Here is a 12,768-nt window from a genome sequence, read left to right as displayed (position 1 = left end):
AAGCTATGCGTCTCATCCTTGGGGCTCCGAAGTCCACGAGAATAGTTAATATGAGAGCAAAGTTAAAATTACCTACCATAAGTGAGAGAATTTTGTCTATTAGCACAGTTTTCGGCGTGAAGGCATTGAGTAGATCTAGACAACACATGAAGTTTCAAGCTAAACTTTCTAATATGCTGCACTCACCTGAGGTCTATAGAAAAAGAACGAAATCTGATTATGTATTTTGGTTCTACAAGGTAGCCAACACCATCAAAATATTAAATATGTACCCAACTCAATTAATGATTAATCAACCAATTACTCCATGGGATAACTGGGATCTATCAGTTGATTTTGTAAATGCGCCCAAGAAAGATGGTGTGCACTCTACTTTATTAAAACAGTTAACACTGAAAAGCATCACTGAAAGTACTCAGATTATGGGTAACGATGTGTATCAGTGCTATACCGACGGCTCTGTAGAAGAAGGTGGATGATGTACCGGATGTGCATGCAATATATTTGAACAATCTTCTCTCGTACATACAGCAATGAAGCGCGTCAATGACTGGGCAAGTACAACTCAAACCGAACTTGCAGGCATATACCTTGCCACTGAATTTTTAAAAGACAAAGGCAGTGGACTTATATACTGTGACTCGCAGAGTGCACTCCTGGCATTGAACGCACATAGTAGTGACACCCAGAAAATAGTCAGTGATATTCGAATGAATGTTTTAGCTGCTAAAGAAAACAGATTTGAAATTAAATTCCTATGGATACCATCACATGTTTGCATCTCAAGGCATGACACTGTTGATATGCTTGCAAAGACAGCCTGCAGAAAACCAGTGGTTGAAATTGATATGGGTGTTTCATTAGCAGTGACAAAAAGAATACTTAAACAAATATTTAATGAAGATCTCACAGACCTAACAAATTCACAAAGACCGGAAAGTTGTAGCATTAAATACTTAAATCCATTAATAAAAAACATGACCTTGAGAAGAAGTATAGGTTATGAATTGTCTCCAATTCATTCTCAAAGAATTACTCGTTACTGCTATCTAAGATAATTAGACGAGCCAAAACTAAATACTACGAAGATAAATTTACCCAAATAAAGAGCAACATTAAAAAAACTTGGAGCACAATTTCACAAATATTGAGATCAAAGAAGATTTTAAATAACAAACCAACTCTCCTGTCCAATAACGATGGTCAGCTTTCAGCCTCTGATTCTGCTAATGAGTTCAATAGGTTCTTCTCTTCCATTGGGTCATCCCTTGCAAATGATATTCCATCTTCCAGTACTGATGTTAAGGACTATCTTACAGGTAACTATCCACAGTCTCTGTACCTAAAGCCTATTAATTCCACTGACGTCAATGAGATAATCCTTTCCCTTAAAACCAAGTCTAGTGCCCTTGAGGAGATACCAACTTTAATTTACAAAAAAGCCTCCAGAACTTTAACCCCTGCTATTGCATTGCTCTTCAACAAGTCACTTGAACTCCAAACCTTTCCAGATATCCTAAAAAAAGCGAGAGTAACCCCTGTACACAAATGTGGTGATCTCACAGATGTTAATAACTACAGACCTATATCAATCCTACCTAACTTGTCAAAAAAATTTGAAAAACTAATCTACAAGCAGCTTTACTCTTATCTACTCGAACACAATATACTTAGCTCTTGCCAATATTTTTTCAGACCCAAAAGAAGCACTAACGATGCACTTATTAGTATGATTAACTTGATTCATGCAGCTCTTGATAAAAATGAGTTCCCTGTTGGGTTATTTGTGGACCTGCGTAAGGCTTTTGACACTGTCAACCACCAAAACCTTCTTCTTGAATTAGATCATTATGGAGTCAGAGGACACTCCCTGCAATACCTCAAATCCTACCATACTGAAAGGCTCCAGTATGTTTCTGTGAATAATTCAATTTCTCCCACCCTACCCATCAACATTGGTGTTCCTCAGGGCAGCATACTTGGCCCTCTCCTCTTTCTCATCTACATTAATGACCTTCCAAATGCCTCCCAACACCTCAAACCAATTCTATTTGCTGACGACACAACCTTCATTTACTCCAGTCCTGACCCCCTTGCTCTAAATGCCACAGTAAATACTGAGCTAAATAAAGTCCATCTTTGGCTAACTGCCAACAAACTCGCCCTTAACAATGACAAAACTTTCTATATTCTGTTTGGCAATAAATCCTCTGATCAAATAAATCTCAAAATAAACAATACCGAAATTTGTTACAAATTAGATGACAAATTCCTTGGCATTCTCATTGACCACAAGCTGAATTTCCAGGGACACATTCTAAATACTTCAAAAAAAGTTTCAAAAACTGTTGGCATTCTTTCTAAGATCAGATATTATGTACCCCACCCTGCCCTGGTGACTCTCTATTACTCCCTCATCTATCCATATCTCAACTATGGTATTTGTGCTTGGGGCTCTACTACCCAAAATCATTTACGTCCTCTAATTACTCAACACAAAGCTGCTATTAGGACAATATCCAACTCTGGCCCCAGACATCACTCGGTACCCCTGCTCAAATCTCTTAATATGTTAGATATTAAGTAACTGCATATTCTCTCATGTGTATTATACATATATAAAACGCTGAACTGTAATGCGAATCCTGACCTCAAAAGCTTCATAGAAGGTTGTTACGGCCCTACTGGGACGCAACCGGGTTCTTCTCTGATGGTAGTAGAGTTTTGGGAATCCGGCCCCAAGTTAGTAGAGGCTTTCAAGGGGTGAGCTCTGTAACACAAGTAAAATTAACGGGGGAGGTTTACAAGTACACTAAATTATGAGAATTTTCCTTCAAATATATTTGCCACCACCATATATATATATATAAAACAGGTCACACACGGGGATTATAACTACACTTATATACAGTTCTGTCTTCCTTCGAAGACACTGGATATTCGGCGATGCTCACTTTGGGTAACCCTGGTTCCTTCTTCCGTGGCCCACGATGAATCCACGCTGACTACCCCGAATCTACCCTGGCCACAGGCCAGCCAAATCACAGTCCCACTGGATGCTTCGTCGTGGAGGCCTTCAACCACAATCCAGCCTGTAGCTGGCAGGTACCGATCAGCACCGCCGTATAGGCCACTCTACGACCGATACTAGGGTTGCGAGCCCTAGCCAGGAGCCTCGTGTGACTCGCTAGTCACTCTCCTCATACAGCACCCCAGTGGGTGGTCTCTTCCACCAGCCAACCCCGGATAAGGCGATTCCCGACACTGCCACTCCTCAGGCAGGCTATCGTACTCTCAACAGAGTTCGTCCGCGGGTGGCTCACAGCTTCTTAAAAGCAGACTGGTGAAGAGACCTTGGCTGCCTTGGGTAGACTACCCCATCGTCCAACACTGCAGTCCCAGGTCGACTCTGAAACCAGACACGTCATCAGTACTGGGGACACGACCTGGAGCCACCAGGAAATATCACTTACAGAAACGCCCACCTACTTAAAGAATTAGTGCTTTTTCGACCCATTTGCTTAGAAATAAGTGCTTATTGTACCTGATTTATGTAAACCAGACTCGTCATTAATACTGGGACGCTCTAGGGAACATCACTCACAAGCTTAGACAGAAACGTAAACCTCTTCACTCCATAGATGGCGTTCACTGTCTAAGCACTACCTCACCAGAGGTCAGCAGCGGCTACTCCACTAGTCAATTAAGACTGGAATCCAGCTCCTATTGCCGGCATATCCTGTCACCACTAGATGGCGTCGTCCATTTGGAGGGGGTTTCGGGAGCGGACTCACAGATGGCGTTGTCGTCCCTGCTCCGACGATGGACTCGGGTCCGTAACAAAGGTTGTAACAGAACCCATGAGCACCACACCAGAAATAAATACAGTTTTGATATTCCTAGAGTACGACTTAATCAAACTAGAAATGCTCTTCAAATCAAGGGACCCAGAATGTGGAATGACCTTCCCAACCATGTTAAAGACTGTACCTCTCTCAACCAGTTTAAGATAAAAACGAAGCTATACCTAATAAATTCCCTGTAACCTGCCTTACCCCTCTATTGTCAACCAATGTCGTTTTTTTTTTTTAAATGACGCTGTTTGTCGACTGGAATTGTATTTATGCTGCTTTTTCAGCCATGTTCCCCCCCTTTTTATCTCTTTATTTTAATTGTTCTCAACTCATTTTATTCTTTATGCTCAATTAGTATTAAGCTTTAGTCATTTAAGTTTTTCATGCCCGAAACGCTTTGCGTAATAGTGGCTTTAGGCACTGTAGGTACTAGCCCTATCTATAAATCCATCACTCTTTGTAAAATCTCTTGTATGTATGTACCTTACCTAAATAAACATTTGATTTGATTTGATTTGAAATATTACGATAGATATCGTGAGGAGACATTCACATATGGGACCAATAGAACAAGAACCCGGCAATGTGATGTTATAGTGGCCAGAATACGCCTGGGATATAGGCGTATCTGGCAGCTTTCTCAAAACCCAAATGTCGAGTACACAATATGTCAACTTTGTGAAAGAGAAAACATGCACTCTCTTGAACATTATATTGTAGAATGTCCCATATTGACTGACTTTCGCCCTCCTGGGCTAAGGTATGCTGAACTGTGTAATTACTATATGAGTACTGGAACACTTGATGATATATTGGACTTGTACCCAAGATTAACCATGTAATGTATCAATTATATAATGCATTTATGTGATGTAACTATATAACCTGAGCTTGTAAAAGCACCTTCATCACCTTCAGTGATTAAGTGCTTAATTGCACACTAGTTTCTCTGTCAGCTCTCTCACTCTGTCAGAGTAAAAGAGACAAATGTATGTGAATACATGTGTGTGTGTGTGTGTCTATATGTATGTATACATGTATGTGTACATATATATGTGTGTGTGTGTATGCAAATGTATGTGTATAAAGTGCATATGGAAGCTGATCAGAATTACATTTCACCTTTGTAAATGCACATTAATGACACTATGTAAAAGACACATCGAACACTTTATGTAGGGCATACGTAAATCTGTGTATCTATGTATCTACGTATGTAGGTTAGCTTAGCATATTAAAATCACCGAATCACCTTCTGTGGTTGATTGTTCAATAAACCCTTGAACTATATGTTTAACACATCTCTAACCCTGTCCATGGAGGACAGAAGAAAATGTATATATGCTGGTTAGCATTGCAAATGTGTGGCCACGTTTGTGGTAGAAAATAATAATAAAAAAAAATTAATAGGCTACATATAGCTAAATGAGCGAATCTGCCTGTGCATTCGACGTGTTTCGAGGAAACTTGATAGCCATTATGATACATAAATCTTTTACTAGGTGCTGTCATTTTTCCTGAGGTCAGGTATTAGCGAATCATCCCAGACCTATCTTCTCCGGCCAGCATTCTTGCATGATCAACTTTCCTTTAATTAATATGGAATTTAATAGTCCCAAGGAGTCGAAAGCCTTAGTTACTTGCAATAATATCTTTCTCATTGCTAAATTGGTGGTATTTGGTTTTGTTGATTTGATGATATACTGATCAGAAGTTGTTTCCCATTCGACACCTATAGTACTTGCATCTTCTGGAGTGTCATGTAATCGAAAAATTCTGGTTCGATCAGTTGATTTAAGTTGTAATTATTTGAGGATCATGACTAGAGGGGCATATTTGATATCATTAACTCTCGATTGGCCTCATGATATATATTTATCTGTTCTTTCCTACTGCTGGTGGTTCCTTGGAAGTTGTCTATATACATGTTGTTGCTAATTTCAGTTTTATTTGAGCTATTAGACATCTTTAAATGCTTATCTAAGGTTGCTTGAAGCAAAAACGGTGAAGATTGTTACCACTCTTGAGACTAAATAAGGTTCTTCTCCCCGCAGTGTTAAGAAATAATATTAAATCGGCCTTGCCAACATATGTCTAGAGGTTATAGACACATCACTGCATAAAATGGAGAACAATATATTTACGCTAAGGGGGACAAACATAACAATTAAATTGTATAAATAATAGCCAGAAATATTCTTCAGCATGCAATATCATAGAATAAAACTAATCATTGAGACATTAGCACTATCACCAGCACATGGATTAATGAATAGTTATACACAATCATCTAACCAGGAAAATTAACATTTATATGTGCTAAAATAACAGTGACCAATGACTTAACAACATGTCTCCTATCGATCCTAGCCGCCACGCTTCTGCCCCACGCTTTGGTCCACCGGCCAAGCGTCTACCAAAATATCAACTAAACATCCACATAAACATTGTGGAAATTCTACTAACAAAATGTAGTACTAATATTCCAAACATTATTAATCTTAAGAGTAGTAAACACTGGTACAACACTCAAAATAATATAATGGCAACCAATAATGGGAATTAATCAAGGTTAAGCTATAAACACTCGCTTGACAACAATGTTCCCACACTGGCCATATCAAAATATGGTCAACCGTCCACAAGGAGAAACCACATGGGAAATCTAACCCAAAAGCCTCATACAATATAATGCAACTCAGGCACACTACAGCATGCTATAATATATGACATACAAAAAACTCATATCATACAACTGGATGCTATATTAATTAGAGAACAAGACAATAAGTAATATAAGAATCAAGAGTAATGGCAGAATCCTAGTAAGATTCGTAACATCCCTCCCATCCCCTAAGAAAAAAATGAAATTAACTGAAGGTTGATTTCATTTTTTTTTTGACTGCATGGAATATAACATGAAAATACAACATGAAAATACTTCAACTAAAATCAAAGTACAAAGCAATGAAATTTCAAACAGTAAAAAAAATACAAAATTTACATACATCTTATGAATAAAGAACACTACATATTATGACACTGCAACAGGAAATCCCCTGGATAAAGCATCAGCAATAACATTTTGCCTCCCAGGAATATGACGAATTACAATATTGATTTTTTGCAGAATCAATGACCATCTAAGTATTCTCTGGTTTTTACACTTCATAGAGTTGATAAATGTCAATGGACTAGGGTCTGTATATACTACCACTTGATTTCCTGACAAATATGTCTCAAATTTCTTCACTGCAAGTATTAAACAAAGTGCTTCTTTCTCAACTACAGAGTAATTAAGTTGTCTTGTCAAACTTACGTGAGAAATAATAAACAGGATGTTCTAACTCATCTGGTCCTACTTGGAACAAAACAGCACCTGCTCCTAAATCTGAAGCGTCTATGTGAAGAATAAAAGGTTTATCATACTGTGGACTAGCTAGCACAGGTGAAGTAGAGAGAATTCCTTTCAACTTCTGAAAAGAGTTCTGACACTCTTGCGTCCACTTAAATTTTACCTGTTTCCTTAAAAGATTTGTTATGGGTGCAGCAACAATGGAAAAGTTTTTACAATACCTCCTATAATACGCACACATTCCAATAAATCTTTGCACAGACTTCTTATTTGTTAGGACTGGGTACTCCACAATTGCCTGAACCTTGTGCAATGGGACTATCCTTCCTTGTCCGACCTCATGTCCTAAATACAATATAGTTCCTTTAGCCCAACTACATTTCTTCATATTGACAGTCAAATTAGCATGTTGTAACACATTGAACAATTTCTTTAAACTAGACATATGATCTACCCAATTCTTACTGAAAATTACTGAAAATTACTTACTGAAAAAATGTCATCAAAATATGCCCTACAGTCTGGCACATCCTTCAACAAAGAATTCATTAATTTCTGAAAAGTGGCTGGAGCATTTCTTAATCCAAAGGGCATGACATTAAACTCATAAGCTCCATCAGGAGTGATAAATGCTGTCACTTCCCTTGCAAAATCTGTAAGAGGTATCTGATGATATCCCTTAGATAAGTCCAATTTAGATACAAAGTTGGCATGACCTATAGTATCAACACAGTCTTCCAATAATGGTAAAGGATAAACATCAACTACAGTTACCTGGTTGAGTTTTCTATAATCCACTACTAATCTCCACTTATTTTCTAGTTTTGGTACTAATAGACATGGCGAACTCCAGGAACTCTGACTGGGTCTAATGAACCCAAGTCGAAGAAGATAATCAACCTCCTCCTGGATGATACGACGTTTCTCAGGTGTCACTCGATAAGGGTGCAGCCGAATTGGAGTCACATTTGTCAGGGTGATATCGTGAGTAATGAGAGAAGTCTGAGTGGGGACCTCCCCAAACAAGCTAGAAGACACCTCCAAAAGGTCCTGGAACTCTGCTCTCTCCTCATCCTGCAATTGACTCAACAATTCTTCCCCAGAACTACTAGAATTAGACAAACAAAAATTACTATTTTCCTCAGCAACACTCGACTCTTCAGGAATTACCTCCTCAGCAACAATACTGGGCCCACAATAAGCCTTCAACCGGTTTACATGTACACTTATGATCTGTCGTTTCTGCTTGGGATGGCAAACCTTGTAAGTAACTTCCCCAAGACGTTTTAATACTTGATACGATCCTGGAAATTTATTAGACATAGACGTACCCATACGAGGCTTCAAGACCAATACCAAATCTCCTGGCTCAAAAACTCTGAGTTTGGCCTTGAACCTCTGGTCATGTTTCTGCTTCATTACCTGTTGTTGTTCACTTAGATGTCGTAAGGCCAACTCCCTCGTTCTGGACAGCTTGCTCTTGACATCCGTCTGGTAACGCTCACTCTGCCTGGCTGTAACATCTAACAATTTCTCATATAACATCTTTAAAGGTCCTCTCACCTGATGTCCGAATACAAGCTCGAATGGAGAACAGCCTAGTGCACTGTGCAATCCATCTCTAGCCGCAAATAAAACAAATGGCAGATTATCATCCCAATGTCTGGGTGAATCTTCCCCAGTTGCCTTCAACATTTTCTTGAGAGTTTGGTGGAACCGCTCGATTCCCTCCCTGACTCTGAGGATGGTAAGGACTGGAAAAATTGTGCTTTATACCAAATGAATTACAAAATTGTGTAAAGGTGGTGGAACAAAAATTACTCCCATTATCAGTTTGAATTATACGGGGCATACCAAATAGTGAGAAAAATCGTTCCAACTGCCTTATAATGGTAGAAGCTCTAATGTTACGTAATGCATATGCTTCAGGGAACCTGGTGGTCATACATAAAATTGTAAACATATACATATTTCCGGATTTGGTACGGGGTAAAGGTCCGACACAATCCAGTACCACATGAATAAAAGGCTCCTCTGGCTCTACAATAGGGTATAATGGTGCTCGTGGCACAGTCTGATTAGGTTTGACACACAACACAATTGTGGCAATATCTGACCACATCTTTTTTAAGTTTTGGCCAATAAAAAAGTTTACAGATCTTATGATACATACTGGTAATGCCTTGATGGCCTCCCATCAGGTCATTATGAGCAGCTTGCAATACCTGCTCCCTATACTCTGTTGGCACAACGAGCTGGGTTTTAGACTCGCAATCATCTGATGAGGGAGTTCCTGATGGTCTCCACCTTCTCATCAGACATTGATCCTTGAAATAACAACCCGTACTCTCCTCCAAAGTATCAATGGAGTCTGCTGCTTCTGCATAACACTCAGCAAGACTGGGATCAGTACTCTGTAACTTACGCAAGGTCTGGAACTCTACAACTGGAGCGAGCGGGCAAGGAATTGGTACCTGGGCCACATCTTCCAGACCATCTGGGTCATAATAAATTAGGGCTTTGGCACCGGCCTCACTCTCGACATCCACGTGATCTAAAAATGTATCTTCAAGGTCCACCTCCACCTCCCTGTCTGAAGGGGTCCTGGAATCGAGAACATCCACCTTGGTAGTAGCAGGACTTACCACATTCTGCTTACCCATGGATCTGGTCACAACACAGGCTGGATAAATGACACCATCCTCCGCATCGGGTTGAGCAAGTACTGCATTAGGTTTAGTATACATAACAGGACAATCGGTCCCACTAAATTGACACTTATCAAAATCATTACCTACAATGATATCAATCCCAGGAATGGGCAACTGCTCACTGACTGCTACAGTGCACCAACCTGGTGTAATAGAAGAATTCAGATTAACCTTAATTAATGGTACACGCTGGATATGCCCTCCAAGTCCCTGCAATAACACTACCTCTCCAGTGTCTTCTGTGCTAACATCAGTAAGAACACGGCGAGAAATTAAGGACTGGGAAGCACCAGTGTCCTTAACAACTGGACTGGTTTCCAGGTTCCACTAGTACATAATAGGGTTCCCGAATGTAGGTATGGATCAAAATTAGTCATCCACTTGGGCATGACTGAAGCAACATTGGCATTAAAGGTTTGCAAACCCCTATTCATAATCAGACCAGTTGGTCTCAACTCTGGGTGCAAGGCATAACAGGAATTTACCACATGACCTCTTCTCCTGCAATGCGTGTAATATCTACCAATGGTCGGAACAGCCGAACCAATTGCAGGCTTAATCACTACATCACTTGAGGTTGACAACCCTGTCTGTTGTTTCTCAGATTTAGGCTTTACAGGAGAAGGGTTAAGGGGAGAAGGAGAAGTAGTTGATCGAGTCTGGAAAACATGATTTTTATGAGCTTAATTATTAGTTTTAGCATTAAAATGATTAATTGGTGCTCTAAAAGGCACTTTAGTAAGTAGTTCATGCTCATCAGCTAGCTTGGCTAGTTTTATAAGATCAGTGGTTTGTTTATTTCCAGCCATAAATAAAGCTAATTTCTCTGGTAGACATCCAACTACTTCCTCAGTTACTATGAGGTCTCTTAAAGTCTCAAACTCTGTAATATTAAGTGCTTTAATCCTTCTGTTAAACTGATTTAATTTTACTCGTACAAAGTCAGAAATAGTCTGGTTATGTGCTCTTTTTAAACTTCTGAATTTTATTCTATGTGCCTCTGGGATCTGCTGGTAAGCATTCAAAATACTTTGCTGAACAAATTTAAAATCGAAAGAATTCTCAGCAGGCAAAGATGCAAATACCTCTTGAGCTTTACCCTTAAATTGTCCTTGTAATATGCTAACCCACTGATCGACAGGCCAGTTCATGTTGACTGCTAGTTTCTTAAAATGCAAGAAAAATATTTCTGGATCTTCTTCATTAAACTTAGGTAATTCTACATGTTTACTGTACTTAGAAGAACTATTTGTACTCTCTGGATTATTACTAGTGTTACCCAAACCTGCCGCAATCCTCTGCTGTTCCAACCTGTTATTTTCAGCCATACTCTGCTGAATTTCTAATTGTTTAGTTTGTTGCTCTGCCAGTCTTAACTTAGTCTCCAACTCAAGGTGTTTTGTCTGGTTCTGCAACTCCAACCTCTGCTTGTCTGCTGCCAGCCTAGCCATTTCTAATTGAGTCTCCAACTCCAACTTTAAGATTGCCACCTTGTCACTTGACTTCTTCTATCTCTCCAAACACTCCTCTTCAAGTTTCTCCTCCTCCACCAAGTGTGTGACAATCACTCTTAACACTTGAGCTTTCAAAATTTTACTGGAAATTGCTAGGTTCAAATTATCAGCCAGCAATAACAAACCAGACTTCTTTAAGTCTTTAATTTTACCAAAATTTGGCTGTTCTACCAGCGCAACAACCTGATCCTCCATGGTTGGCTCAATTATCACAACTTAACACTTGAAACAACACTGAAAATTATGCTTGGCCCCTGGCACAAGCTGAACACTTACCTCAAATCGTGAAGCGTTGAGAAGTTTTCACACCAGCTCAGATTGAACAGATAATTTCACAGGCTTGATTAGGTGTCACTAGATAATCACAGAGTACCAAGGAAGGCAATTGCTATTAATAATTAGCACTTTTTTTTATTATTATTTTCTACCACAGACGTGGCCAGACATTTACAATGCTAACCAGCATATATACATTTTCTTCTGTCCGCCATGGACAGGGTTAGAGAAGTGTTAAACATACAGTTCAAGGGTTTATTGAACACTCAACCACAGAAGGTGATTCGGTGCTTTTAAAATGCTAAGCTAACCTACATACGTAAATACATAGATACACAGATTTACGTATGCCCTACATAAAGTGTTAGATGTGTCTTTTACATAGTGTCATTAATGTACATTCACTAAGGTGAAATGTAATTCTAATCAGCTTCCATATATACTTTATACCCATACATATACATACACACACAAACATACACATACATATATACACACACACATGCATTCACATACATTTGTCTCATTTACCCTGACAGGGTGAGGTAGCTGATAAAGAAACTAGTGTGCAATTAAGCACTTCATCACTGAAGGTGCTTTTACAAGCTCAGGTTATATAGTTACATCATATATATATACATTGTATGATTGATATATTACATGGTCAATTTTGGATACAAGTCCAATATATCATCATGTGTTCAAGTACTCATATAGTAACTACAGAGTTCAGCATACCTTAGCCCAGGAGGGCGAAAGTCAGTCAGTATGGGACATTCTACAATATAATGTTCAAGAGAGTGCATGTTTTCTCTTTCACAAAGTTGACACATTGTGTACTCGACATTTGGGTTTTGAGAAAGCTGCCAGATACGTCTATATCCCAGGCGTATTCTGGCCACTATAACATCACATTGCCGGGTTCTTGTTCTATTAGTCCCATATGTGAATGTCTCCTCACGATATCTATCATAAGATTTAATGCTACAACTTTCAGGTCTTTGAGAATTTGTTAGGTCGGTGAGATTTTCATTAGATATTTGTTTAGGTATTCTCTT

Source organism: Procambarus clarkii, chromosome 9 (genome assembly GCF_040958095.1).
Source record: "Procambarus clarkii isolate CNS0578487 chromosome 9, FALCON_Pclarkii_2.0, whole genome shotgun sequence".
Lineage (NCBI taxonomy): Eukaryota > Metazoa > Arthropoda > Malacostraca > Decapoda > Cambaridae > Procambarus > Procambarus clarkii.
Note: the sequence above shows the minus strand (reverse complement) of the source record.